The 15274-nt window shown below is 33.6% G+C and overlaps 1 long non-coding RNA gene across 1 annotated transcript; it reads left to right on the forward strand.

The window, feature by feature from the left end:
• Window positions 1-566: 566 nt before the first annotated feature.
• LOC136849123 (uncharacterized) lies at window positions 567-13157 on the forward strand. The gene is made up of 2 exons (XR_010856241.1): window positions 567-694; window positions 5492-13157. It is a non-coding gene; the product is annotated as an uncharacterized lncRNA (long non-coding RNA).
• Window positions 13158-15274: the final 2117 nt, after the last annotated feature.

Here is a 15274-nt window from a genome sequence, read left to right on the forward strand (position 1 = left end):
ATGATTCTTACTGGTAGATTATATATGAAAGAATAGTTTTTAGGACCAAAATTAGACAAAGATACCCATAAGCATTGTATTTAATCTGGAGATTGCTGAGAGCCTTTTCATTGACACGAAGGTTAAAAATACAAATTATGCGGAAATATTCATCGCAGCAGGGCATGGATGGTTTCACCGATATAAAGCACCCAGTTTTCATCCAAATTGGTATACTTGATTCCCTTTCTTCGTAGCTACAAAAAATCGATGTTTTGTGATACGGTCTTCTCAGTGAGGTGTTTCATTAATTTAAAGCACGTGTTTTTTTATATTTTTCCATCTAAATTGATATTTGATTCCCGTAACATAGCTACAGAAAGTCAGTTTATTATATGTCCTCTCAAGGAGAAGTTTCATTAATTTTAGAGAACCTAATTATTTTTTTCATTTTTTGAATCTATTATATAATGTTTGATTCCATTTCTCAAGCTACAAAAAGTCAGTGTCTTATAATGCTCTCTCCTCAATGAGTCATCTACAGTACACACACTCTTGATAATTACTGTTTACTCTAATTACGATTTTCTTCTTTTTTAGGTGCTCAAAAGTGGCATTAAGGTGTTCAGAGCAGCAGATCCGGGACTCATCCATATCTTCCATCATGTTGACTGTGATAAAAACCTTGAGGCCTCACAGTATGAAATGTGCCAAGGTACTCTTTACAGTACTTATGGTGCCGCCCCAACTTTGACCAAAACTATTTTAGAAAACCCTGTTATCTTAGATGATACATAAGTGGATTTAGCCTTTGATAGAATTAATTATATTCTAGTTTTTGAATCCTGAATGTTATAATAGTATTCTATCATTGATACTGTATATTTTATAATATTGTGTATATGTACGGAATATTGGTAATGTTAATAAAAAGAATTAATGCAGTGCTATCTATAAGCGCTGTGTAGTCAAGATTGTAATGATAATGTTAATGTTCTATGATTATGTTGGTGCTCTTTGTCGTTGGCAGGTGTGGTTTAAAAATTAGTTGTTTAATAGTGTGTTACATAGTGTAACTTTCACGTACACCATGAGCAGCCACGCTCGATGGAGACGCAGTACTGCAGTAATATGGGAAATAAATGAGAGATTAGGCATCAGCTGTCCTTATGATGGTTATGCTCTTTAGCCTTGATTCAAGAAAAGAAACATAGATATTACCCTCCTCATAATTATGCGCAAGGAAGTTATCAAATTAAATAGAACCTGTATACAGTATATGTATACACACACACACACACACACACACATATATATATTATAATATATATATATATATATATATATATATATATATATTTATATATATAAATTATATACTATAATATATATGTATTCAAGTTCTGTTTAATTGTATAGATTACTTGTGCACAATTATGAAGAGTATAATATGTATATGTTTCTTTTCCTGAATAATGGCTAAAGAGCATAACCACCATAAGGATAGCTAATGCCTAATCCTCATTTATTCCCCATATACAGTATGTATATATATATATATATATATATATATATATATATATATATATATATAATGTATGTATACACATGTGTGTATATGTGAGTGTATAAACATATATGTATATATGCAGTATATGCATATACATACATATGTATATAAACACACACCCATGTGTGTATATACATACATATATATATATATATATATATATATATATATATATATATATATATATATATATGTGTGTGTGTGTGTGTGTATATATATATATATATATATATATATATATATATATATATATATATATATATATATATATATATATATATATATATATATATATATGTATAAACACACTATATATATATATATATATATATATATATATATATATATATATATATATACATATACATATACACACACACACATACAGTAATCCCTCAATTATCTTGATTGCCATTTGACATTATCTTGCACACCTGGACCAGGAGCAAGACCCCAAAGATATAAGATATATGTAAATTTCAAAAAATTTGAAAAAACCACTCTCTGGTGGTTGGCAATGCTGCACGGCTTCAAGAAAATGTTGGTAACACTGCTGATGCTCAGACTGACTGGGAAGGGATGGGGAACACTTTCCCGAGATGTAACAGAGTATTGCACCAGCCCGGGACCTTTTCCTGAAAAAAGCGGGATGCCATTGCTTAAAAACTACCATAGAATTTTCTTGAAAATAATCTCATTACATTTCCCACACCCAGATTACTATAGAGCTACTTAACTAACCTAACCTAACCTAACCTAACCAAAGCCAATCCAACCTAACCTAACCTAAAACCTATGGGCATGGCAAAAAACCGGGGCTGGTGCAATACTAGTAAACGTCTCAGGAATACGTGACCGGGAAAGGGTTTTGGGTGGTGGGGGAGGCCTCGAGAAGTTTCCATTGGGGGTGGGGGGTGCTGGATGGCTTGGTGCCATCGGAGTGGAGGGGCAGTAAGACTGGGTAGAAGAGGGATCAGAGAAGGGGGTTGTTTTGGAAGGTGGGTGGCGTTGGGGAGCTGTTCCTATGGCTGGGAGGGGTTGGGGAGGCAGTGTTGGATGAGTAAAGAGGGCTAGGTAGTCTGACTTGATAGAGCTTGTTTGGTGTCATGTGTTTATGTTGATGATATAGTAATTCATATTTGTTGGAGGATATGTGCAGTACAGAGAGACAGAGAGAGTGAGAGAGCAATAACCAATGTATGTTTACATCGAGGCCTAAGTACAGTAACTCATACACTCCTTCACTTTCTATTTATATATTATGCTACAGTATTCTAGTTTATATTTTTACTGTATTTTCTCATTTTTAATTCATTCAGACCAAAAGATAGGCAGAATCATGTGCAGAGAGAGGGAGAGAGTTGAGATGGAATATCAACAGTGATAAAATATTCTCTTGTGTACTGTTATGATATTTATTTATGATAATGATATTTAGAATCGACTAAACTTGTAATGAAATATGGTACACTAAATCGAGCAAAGCAAAAAGATAAAAAAGCAAGACGCATTTATTCTATGGCGTTGGTGTTCTCTTGCCTACAAAATTTGCACATTAAATATTTTTATGGTGATTAGAGATGAAATATTAACAGTGATAAAATATTCTGTTGTGTACTGTTATGATAGGTGCGATAATGATAGAGTCAATTAAACTTGTAATGAAGCACGGGACAGGAAATCAAAGCAAAAAATCTGGCAACACGCTCCTCACTATGCACGCACTCATTCACTGGTGTTGTGAACTTCCTGCAGTTTGCTTAGTTTCGTGTTTTAATCTTTATGGTACAGTAATTCATATTTCAATAAAGGATATGTACAGAACTAATATACGGAGAGAGAGAGAGAGAGAGAGAACTGTGGTATGTTTACATTAAAGCCTAAATTACAGTAACACACACACTTACACCATTTTGCATATTTTTTATGCTACACTATTCTTGTTTATATTTTTTTTACTGTATTTCCTAATTTTTTTTAGTTTTACAAACCAAAAAAATAAATGCAATCGTGTCTACCTACATACAAATGCATGCTGTTGGTGAACTTGCTACATCCTTATTGGTTTTGTGTTGCCTACATATGAAATTCGCATTTTAAATATTTTTACGGAGATTAAATATTATAAAATATTCTCTTGTGTACTGTTATGATACGTTTGATAATGATACTTAAGAGTCAACTGAATTTGTGACAAAAAGAGTAAAATAAATCAAGCAAAGCAAAAAAAAAAAAACAAGTTAAACATAACGTATGTATGTCTGTATGCACGCACTCATTCGATGGCGTCGTGAACTTACCGGAGATTTAGTTTTTTTTTTTTTTTATGTTAACGATACAGTAATTCATATTTCATTAAAGGATATGTACAGTACTGAGAGAGAGAGAGAGAGAAAGTTGGGGGCGGTTGAGGAACTGAGATATGAATCGGGAAACGGCTGTTTTGCGATTTTGGGAGAGTTTACTTTAGCATAGAATATGCTAGTTTACCTTTGTATACCCGTTTTATGTTTATGTACAAAAATAAAAATAATCCCATTAATACATTCCTTTAGCAAGTAAAAATTATTTTCCTAATTATTTTGGTAGAAGTCTCAGTTAGCGGGATGATTTTTTTTATATATGTTACAATGGTAATATACCAGTATAATACAGTATAAATGGATTCTGTAAGTAAAATAACACTTTCATTACCATTACCTTTATATTAAATACAGCTGTAATATTAGCCTATTTGACTTTTGTAAGTGGATACTACGAGTGTAACGCCTGGGCTAGCCTAGGTCTATAGTTCACACATACCCTCCGCATTTTTATCTCATAAATGGTAACACTAATAAGGAAGTTGCTATATAAAAATACATTGTCATAAAACCATGGTAGGCTGTGAGTAAACACAGGCAGGCTACCTGACTACTGAACTGCGTCATTTACTAGGGAGACAAAAAGAAGACCTTGCATTTGTTTTTGAAAGTGTAGTTTTATTACAGTATATTTAGTTACAAGTAGGGGGAAAAAGGTACCTAATTTCCTTTTGCATAGTTTTTAGTTTGTGATATTTGGTGTTATAAGCATACTGAGTGTTTGCAGTTATGTAGTATTGACAAGGTTAGGGGAGGAAGGGTACAGTTGAACATCACTTGATTTTTTTACTTGCCGTTATTCGGATTTCACCCATATCCAACGGACCCTTGGCTCTATTCGGATAATTGAAGGATTACTATATATACTGTATATATATATATATATATATATATATATATATATATATATATATATATATATATATATATATATATATATATATATATATATATATTATTTTTGTATATATATTTGTTTGATATGAGATTACTTTGTCATGTGTGTCATGAACCAAACCTCAGTTCATCAGGTTCCATCATCAATTACAGAGAAATGGAGTGGAAAGACTGGCAGAAGCCGAGACAACAATGGGGAAAGGGGAACAACAAAACCAGCAAAATAACCTTAATACTAATTTATTAACATTAAGTATCCCTAATACTAGTTTATTAATGTTAAGTACCCTTAATACTAGTTTTGTAAACATTAAGTAATGTAAATTTACAAATGAGTCAAGTTTGGTCAAAAGTAGTTATGTAATATCAAACATCATACATTGTCCACGAGTCAGTCAAAAAATAAAAAAATACCCTAGACGTAGCAAAATTAAGAGTTACTTTAAACATTATCACAGCAAAAAGTAACATTATATAAAGTGAACAACATTTCAGCTACATCAAACAATAATAAACAATACAGACAGCATAAATAATAATAGACGTAATCCACGGTATAACCAGTTACCCACAGCAATATACAAATATCGGGAAAATCAAAGCGGCAAATATCAAATCAGTAATAATCATAAACTAAAGTATCATGAATAATACTAATATAATAATCACAATCTTCATACAGTACAAAAACAGAACATCCACCTAGAGATGTCATGACCAGCATCAAAAGTCACCGAGGACGACCATCAAACTACTGCCGTGAAATCATCGAAACCATTTGGCAGCAAACAGGAATATCTCCACAAAACACAGATGATCACGACGGTGTCGATGCAACAGCCACACTGCTGTCTCAGCAGAAGAATGCCCCCTCTCCACTGGCGACAAAGGTTGAGCCTCCAACTCATCCTCGATAACTTAGCTGAAGTTCTCATCATCAAAAACTGTCGAAGACAACAGGTAACAACTACCTGCTATTAAACAAGTCCATGCTGTTATGCTGTCTAGACCCTGATTCGATGGCTGCCCAAACTTCATTAACGTTCTGCAACAGACGTAAACTCTAAAACAAAAAAATAAGCACTGCCGGGAAAGGAGCGCACCCACAACAGGGGAACAATCGTTCCGTACACAAAACAAGCACTAAGCCTTACATTTGACATAGGGTTTTCTCCAGGTGTGCAGGTTCAAAGGTAATGTTAAGTTTCCAGTTTGACTGTTTATGAGAAATGCCTTTACTGAATGTATTAATGTGTAACTTATCATGACTCATAGCATTAATTTTTCTCTGAATTTTTCTGCCTTTGCAGTCATTTCATGAATTTAGAAAAGGGTTCTGGTTTGTCAATGGAAGACTATTAGAGGTAATAGTTTAAAGACTACAGTATATAATTCTGTGTTTTAGCTTTTTTTTCATGGTTTTTATAAGATGAATTGTTTTCTTGAAAACTGAATTCCGTTACATGCAAGGTTATTTTACTTGATTGATTGGTTATGAAATTTTTTTGTTAGTCATTATCTGTAATTGCTCTTTTTTTAATAATAATAATATACTACACTGTATTGGAAAGCAGATTGAGAGGAAGATGTTGGTAAAGTTTTATACTTGATAAATAGAGTCAAACTTGTACAGGTGTTTTTATTATAGCAAACCTCATATATCTGTTGTGTGAAACTTATTAAACATGAAGTCCCAGGTACACTGGCTTGAATACAGTACTTGAAAGTTAGAAGTTCACTGCACATACCAATCACGCAGTCCACACACTCCAGCAAGCCACATAACACATATTCCTGTGTAACTTGCAATGTTCCGATGTATCCCGAGCTACACCGAGTTGTAGCCTTTGTGCTTTACCTCTTTTTTGTTATTTTGTGATTTTTCTTATGGTATGGTTTCCGACATTGACCACTTGTGTATTCCTTTTCCCTCCCCCAGTTGTGTCAAGGTTTGGTGAAGTTTTCCTTATCGAATATTTGGGCTTTGGTCAGTGCTGTCTCCACTAGTCGCCAACTCATTCAAATGAGTAAGAGTTTATTTGTATTTAGAACTTGTAACCTTCTTGTTAAACATCTTGCGCACACAGTTGTCATCATGTATGCTCCTAACTTTAGGTTGGGCTTTCATGGAATATTCCTTCAGCTCATTTGACGAGTTTTTCGCTCTTTGAGGAAGATATACCATATGTATGCATTCTTACTATTAGAACTATAGCTTGGACTCAAAGGGAATATTGTTTTACATAATCACAGTTAATTATTCTTTATTCTATATACAGTATTGTCAGACATTTTTGTTGTTCTCCTCCACAGTAATAAATGCCCTTGCTTCAATTCGGTATTTTTACTCATTTCTTATATGATTTTTTTTTTTTATGTAACGCATCCTCCCTGCTCTAGCCATGTTCAGGGAAGACTGTCACGTTGTCTTTGGCTTGGTGTGTAGCATTCTGTTGTCACCTTCCCTCCTACAAAGATGTTGTGTACAAGCTTTTGCCTATTAGGTCTTATCCCCTCGTTCAGATGTCGCCTGCTCTTTACAAACTTTCTTTTGCCGTAGGGAACGAGTTACGGGCATATCATTTGCTGTTCCTTTCTTTTCTGAGATCTCGGTACAAGTGATGGCAGTTTCTCTTGCCTGTTTGGACACTTTCAGTCTCCAAGACATACAGCATGGGAGAGGTACGGACTTGTCACTTGTTTTCAAGAACTGGTTGTGAGTTTGTGTTTTGTCGCTTTTATAGGTTCACCTGCTCTTTCACAGGTATTGGTGGCCTCCTTTGACCCGATTTCCATGTCTTTGATGGTTATTGATTCTCTATAAGGTATCATGCTTCTCAGCTCTTTGTACGCCCTCGCCTGCCCGTGTTCTTTTGGTGCCTGTGTCTTTGGTCACTCTTGTTTAAAATCAGAAAAATACCACATTTCCTCGTGTTGAAGATTTTTTTTTTTTTTCAATAAGTCTCATAAGTTTACCGTGCATCACAGAGGCCACAGGTTATGTTTTTCATAGGCCCATCTTGACACTAGAGGAAGGTTACCTTTGCTAGATAGTAATCATAATCCAGTAAATGACCTCTGAATGAAGAGTATAAATTATACTGTACACAGTTAAAATAGTAAATAAACAAATTATCATAAAAATAGATATAGTCACAATCTGCATATCTTATAGCAAGACTATTGTAGTCAAACATGTTTGTGTCATGCTTCTGAGTTAATGTTAGAAATGGTAACTACACAAAATATTTTCAGGCTTTGAAGCTTCAAAAGTTTATTTGTAATATTAGTATTGTGTTTATTTTAATATTTATTCTGTTTTTATTTAGTTCTCTTTTTTTACAAGGTGTAACTGCACAATACAGTGTTATTCCATATTTCTAATATTTCCTGTTGGGTTGTTTAGTTTTCCTCAATCTGTGATTGTAAAAAATTGCTGCATAAGCATTTGTCCAATTAAATCTTGAAATACTGCACTGCCTGTAACCCCATTGATTTGCATGCACTGAGACACTGTTGGCCAAGAAAATTTCTTCAATGAGACGTGGCTGGGTAGTTTATAGTTTACTTGGTAGTCTATTCAAGTTTTTCAGTTCATTGGTATGTCGACCTCAGAAAAGCGTAATGAATATTAAAGTAAATGAACATGAAAAACAAAGCAAAGTATTTTTAAAATGAATGAAATGTAAAAAACTACAATATAATGAATATATTAAAGTAGCCATAGTCACAGAATTTTAATAATGCACTTCAATAGACCAAATGCACAAAGTGTGCCACCCAGAAACAAAGCCATTTCAAGGTCGGAGCGTCTTTGGTGCCAGGAAGTATGGTATTTATGATTACTGGCAAAAACAGTAGGATTCACAAAATGAGAATAAAATGAGGTTGGTTATGAATGAGACATCTTATTGGCAGCATGCTTACTAGAAGATGGGGAACAGCCCTGTGCTGTCTGCATTATAGGTCACATATGCCGAACAAACTGCTTTTTGGTAGCCATGCTACTTCATACTGTCTATTACCCATGTTAAAAGTTGACATTTCAACCCTGTGCTGGGCCTCTTTTCCAAGACATTCATAAAATATGCTCATTTTAGAGAGATATACATGTTCTTTCTAATATTTATGATTACTTTTTATTGCGAAGTTACAGTTGCAGCTCACCATTAGTCATCTTATGCCATTATTACGCATCATAGGATGCATGCTGCTATAAAAGGGTTAATGTTAGTTTTGTTTTTCCTTTTCTTGCAGTAGCTGGCAATCTGCAAGGTTTAACATATTTTAAGTCAGAAAATATAATTTTCTTTTTGCATTTTTTCCTTTTTTTTTTTAGTAAGGTATATGATTTTCGTTAACTTGTTTATTAACTTACTGTTCACCTTTAATGATCCAGGTTATCACATTGCCAGGTAACTCCTGTTGTTCCACAGACTTCTATGGGCCTCTGAGTCACTCCTTGATTGTGGTTTTTATGGTGTTGTCGCTTTTTGAGCTACTCTAAAACTCTGTAGTGGTGCTTCAGTAGGCATCATACTCCTTTCAACAGTGCTCTCATCCCAACTGATGGAATTCAAGGGAGCCAATCAGTCGGCCCAGACGTCACATTTGAGACGCTCTTAGAATAAGGTTTCATTCTTAAGCTCCCTGGTTTTGGGTGTTTAGTTATGAATTTCTCCTGAAGGTATCATATTCTGCCCAGTAGTAGGCTCTCTCAAGTTGTATCTCCAGCAGTTTGTGTCTCAACCCCTCTGGCTCTCGTCTACCATTTCTCTCAAGTCTCCAAGATTGCACTCTATCAAGAGTCCTTTTGCATGTTGGCCTCCTCGTTTCTCATAGCTACATGTTTCCCTGGAGGCCTTTACACAACTCAGGATCAACTTTATGGCTTAGGTGCCTTCCTTTCTCAAACTTTACTTTATCAGGAGGTATGTTTTTCTTGAAGTACCCACCTTTACACTTCTGGTGCTTGGCATGAGCGTCACCCATGGATGTCGCTCTGGCCCTCTTTCTCTCATCAGCCCTATCTGTCGAGTAACCAGTACGTGTTGTTGGTTTCCATGACTCCTTGGTTGCACATGGTAAAATGTTTCTAAGGATGCCTCTGCCCAACTTGGGATCAACACCCATGTAGATTAAAGCACCCTTTTCTTCTCTGCTGTTTTACTTTATCAGGTACCTGGTACTTGTACCATCTGTGGCCACATTTTCCATTGTATTCGTTACTCACAGAAGCTACCTGAATTTTCGAGGGGAGTTGGACTTATTTTTTATCCTGTCTCTTTGATTGTTATACAGGCTAATTATAAGTAATGTGTTATTAACAAATGTTCTTTTCAAAACAAAAAAGATTTTCACACAAACCAATTAATCATATCTCCAGTGCTGTTGTCCCTTACCCCTCACTCTTCCAAATGGGGCTGACAAAAAAAAATTAGTAACGTGGTTCATACTGGACAGTGGATTGAGGGCCAGGTATTATGCATGGTGCAACCTTTCTTCTTTCCCATTCATGCTTCAATTCATTCTAACTCCTTGCTTACTTGTTTGACTGTCATTTTCATCGCTTTCTTTGACATGAGATTTTTATCAGGATAATTTACTTGAATTTTCTTGTTAGGTGAGCTGTTCCTCTTCACAGTTTTTACTTTTCTCCTAGCTTTTCTGCCTTTACTTGGCCTCAGACTTTGTTTTAGCATGTTAGCAGGAAATTCGTTTTTGTTTTAATGTTAAGTGGTATTCCCTCTGAGGTTGTTTTTATACATGTACTGCTATAGCATTGTGAGTGTCGTTGTTATGTAGAGGGGAGCCTGGCATAGAGTGATGTACTTTGTACACGTTACAGGTATGTATGTATGTGTGAAATAAAATAGCATTTGAAATTGTATTTTGTTTTCAACTCATGTAGGCCAATGATTATAAAAATGAATGGTTAGTTTGGAAGCAAAATGGTTTGAAATCATCCTGAAAGCTTTTATAAGTGGTGTCTGGAGGAGATGCGCGAGAATTCCTCCCCACTTCCCCCATATCCTTTCCTCGTCTTAGTCTGTTAAATCTTCTCTCGCAGAATCTCATGCATTCCATAGTCTGTTTAAAACTTCTCACAGGATCTCATGTATTCCTTGATACAGTATTAGTACCCTTTTTTTTTTTTTTTTTTTTTTTTTTTTTTTTTTCCAAATCTGAGAGACCTATTGGTTTTTTCTTCCCTCCCAGAGCATCTTACTTTACTGGTACTTCCTTACCTATTGTCTGTTTCCCATTACAAACAAATTTTAGCTTAGCTCAGTTTTGGTAACTTGATCAATTAACTATAGATATATATGTTTTACTGATAAGTTAAACATATTCAGAAGTTCCCAAGAGGGCCTCATAGTATACAACAGTTTCTGGAAAGTTCTTTAACATTTTTTGTGATACAAAGCTACTGTAGATGTCTGCAGTATTTACATGCTCATTTGTTGCAACATCAGTGTCTTGAAGAATCAAGCACAGGATGTAGATGCGCTGGAGAAGAAAAAAAATTGACCGCCTAGAAAAACACAGAGCCCAGGCCCTTTTGCAAGCACACACAAGCAAAGACGTGCCTGATGAATCTACGAGGGTAAGTCAATAAGTATCTGCACTCCAATTTTTTTTATTTAATACAACAGCAATACAGAGTTTACAATAACATAATTTTTCAACATAGTCACCCTGCTTTTCAATGCACTTGGTCCATCGTTGCACTAACTTTTCGATACCCTCAGAAAAAAACATTTTCTGTTGAGTATTGAGCCACGTATGCACCGCTTCCTTCACGTGCTGATCGGTGGCGAAACGACGGCCTCTTAAAGCATCTTTAAGTGGACCAAACAGATGGTAATCAGACGGGGCGAGATCAGGACTGTATGCAGGATGTTCCAACACCTCGAAATGAAGTTCTTGAAGAGTGTTAATGGTGTGGGTGGCGGTATGTGGACGGGCATTGTCATGCAACAAAAGAACGCCTTCCGACAATAGACCTCGGCGTTTGTTGCGAATTGCCGGCTTCAACTTGTTGATAAGCATATCACTGTAGCGTTCACTGTTTACTGTTGACCCTGTTTCCAGGTAATGTTCCAGAATTGGCCCTTGTGAGTCCCAAAAAACTGTGAGCATCACTTTTCCTGCAGAGGGTTGACTCTTGAATTTTTTTTTTTACTGGAGATCGGGGTGTTTCCATTCCATGCTCTGGCGTTTACTCTCTGATTCGAAGTGATGAATCCATGTTTCATCTCCAGTAACAATTTGTTTCAAAAAAGTATCCCCTTCATTAGCATGATGGTCCAGTAAGTGCCGACAGATTCTCAAACGATTGCGCTTGTGTTGGTCATTAAGTTGTTTTGGGACCAATCTCGCACAAACTTTATGAAAGTTGAGCCTGTTATGCACGATTTCATATGCAGAACCATGACTAATGTGCATATGATAAGCTACTTCATCAATAGTCAATCGTCGGTTATTCAGAATCAGGGCTTGGACTTGTTCAATGTTAGCGTCAGTAGTGGCTGTGGCTGGGCATCCATCGAGTTTCTCATCCTCCACATTTGTCCGACCGCTTTTGAACTGCTCAATCCACTCATAAACACTACGTCGTGGCAAAACATTGCCCTGTTTTGTACTGAAAGTCTTCTATGGATTTCAGCTCCTGGTACACCTTCAGACCACAAAAAACGGATTACAGAGCATTGTTCTTCTTTGGTGCAAATGGAGAGTGGTGTGTCCATCCTTACTTCTCAACAGCGCAGAGCACAATGAAGTGGTAACGCTGAAACCAACCACAAGGGAGGAGGGCGGAGCCATCTACAACCCGGCATAGCACACAAAGCCATACAGCCTATTCACAAACAATTAGAATAAAAGTGCGGATACTTATTGACTTACCCTCGTACTTGCAGTCACAGTAGATTTACAACGGATGTTACAGTACCCAAAGCTGCCAGTTATGGTTGCTTATTATAAGTGCAAACATTGGGTTTACTTGTGTGTATAAAATATACATAAAAATTGGCCAAGTATCTTTGTGCATGAAACCGATAGGAAAAGCTCACCATTAAAATTGAATCATATTAAATTTCATGTGTTCATTCATCACGACAAATATATTTCGGAGAAATCAAGGAAAACGAGTGGCTAATAGAAGCCATTTCCGTTTAACAGACTGAAAAGTATTTGTTAACGTTGAAAATCGCTACTTTAAATGGTAAGAGTTACAAAACATGACGTAGTGAACAGCGTGCAACACAAATTAGATTTACCCAGATATGAAAAAAAGTAATAGCTTGTCAACTAAAAGTCAGTTATTGACACCTACAAAAAAGAAATGAGAAATTGTACAAAATCCCAAGTAAAAATAATTACCACTGGAAATATTATGAACAATCTTATTAAAAAAATAAGAGCATTTAACCAATGAGAGATTTGACCCAAGCCTTTAAATTGCTTAAAATATGAACATACAAGACAAAAAAGATACGATGACCTTAAATGTGCTTGCGGTGGCGTAAGTGCCCACCCTACCAGGCAGAATTGTGGGACAGGAACACCCTGTATGCACGAAAAAGAACGTCATTTTGTATGTATAATAGAGAATTAAAAGTACCGATAGAGAGAATAGGAGTACCAAGAACAAGAAGACAAGAATATAAAAGTAAGACATTTCAACAGTTCATCTAAAAATTGAACGTACAGAGCTTCAGCACGACAGAAAACCCAGTACCAGAGAAAAAAAAAAAAAAAAAGAGTAATAATGAAACTGGACACCTAATTAATAATCAAATAAAGACAGCAATTTTATTTGTACCAAGAGAGGAAGTTTCATCTAAAAAAAATTTTCTCAAAGAGCGAGGAGACTGCCACCTTAACTAACCAGAAGAAGAAATCAGTATAAAAGATAGGAGCAATAAAATATCCAACACACGGGGCAATATGATAATCAAATTTAAATTTACAAGTTACACAGTCAATCCATGAAAAATGATAATGGGCTGAGAACAACAATTTACACCTAAGGAAAATCAGTTTGGGAAAATAGCTAAACAGAGACCTTTTCACTGTTATGCCATAGTGATGAATGTCTAATAACAGAAGCAAAGAGAATTGAAAATCCACTAGATTTCTGCATGTATATAACAACCTTCGAGAAGAGGGCTAATGTGCATTGATCGAAACCTAGTGGTTTATTCAGTTTTCTATGTTTTGTATATATATATAATATATGTATATATATATATATATATATATATATATATATATATATATATATATATATATATATATATATATATATATATATATATATATATATATATATATATATATATGCATATATATATATATATATATATATATATATATATATATATATATATATATATATATATATATATATATATATATATATATATATATATATATATATATATATATATATATATATATATATATATATATATATATATATATATATATATATATATATATGTATATATATATATATATATATATATATATATATATATATATATATATATATATATATATATATATATATATATATATATATATATATATATATATATATATATATATATATATATATATATATATATATATATATATATATATATATATATATATATATATATATATATATATATACATATATATATATATATATATATATATATATATATATATATATATATATATATATATATATATATATATATATATATATATATATATATATATATATACATATATATATATATATATATATATATATATATATATATATATATATATATATATATATATATATACAATATATATATATATATATGTTATATATATATATATATATATATATATATATATATATATATATATATATATATATATATATATATATATATATATATATATATATATATATATATATATATATATATATATATATATATATATATATATATATATATATATATATATATATATATATACAATATATATATATATATATATATATATATATATATATATATATATACATATATATATATATATATATATTTGTTGTGGTATATATATATATATATATATGTTGTGGTGTAAAATAGATAGGGAAATTAGATAGAAAAGAGAAAAAGTTAGGAGAGAGAAGTAAGAATAAAAAGAGAGGCAAAGAACACAGTGATAACGCCCAAAAGCTGTTGTTGTTATTGTGATTCCAATACGCTGATCGAGGCAGGATTTGTGCATGAACCATAAGCAGTATATCGTGTGGAAGTCATAAAAACAATCGTAAAAGGGAGAAATAAGGGCCTCGTGATTAAGCTAACCAATTCATGAGTCAGCACAGCCTAAATGCTTACAGCAGCTGGTTCTATAACCCCGCCTTCTCAGGAGGCATTTGCATGGAAATTCTAGGAAACTGGGG

Source organism: Macrobrachium rosenbergii, chromosome 2 (assembly GCF_040412425.1).
Source record: "Macrobrachium rosenbergii isolate ZJJX-2024 chromosome 2, ASM4041242v1, whole genome shotgun sequence".
Lineage (NCBI taxonomy): Eukaryota > Metazoa > Arthropoda > Malacostraca > Decapoda > Palaemonidae > Macrobrachium > Macrobrachium rosenbergii.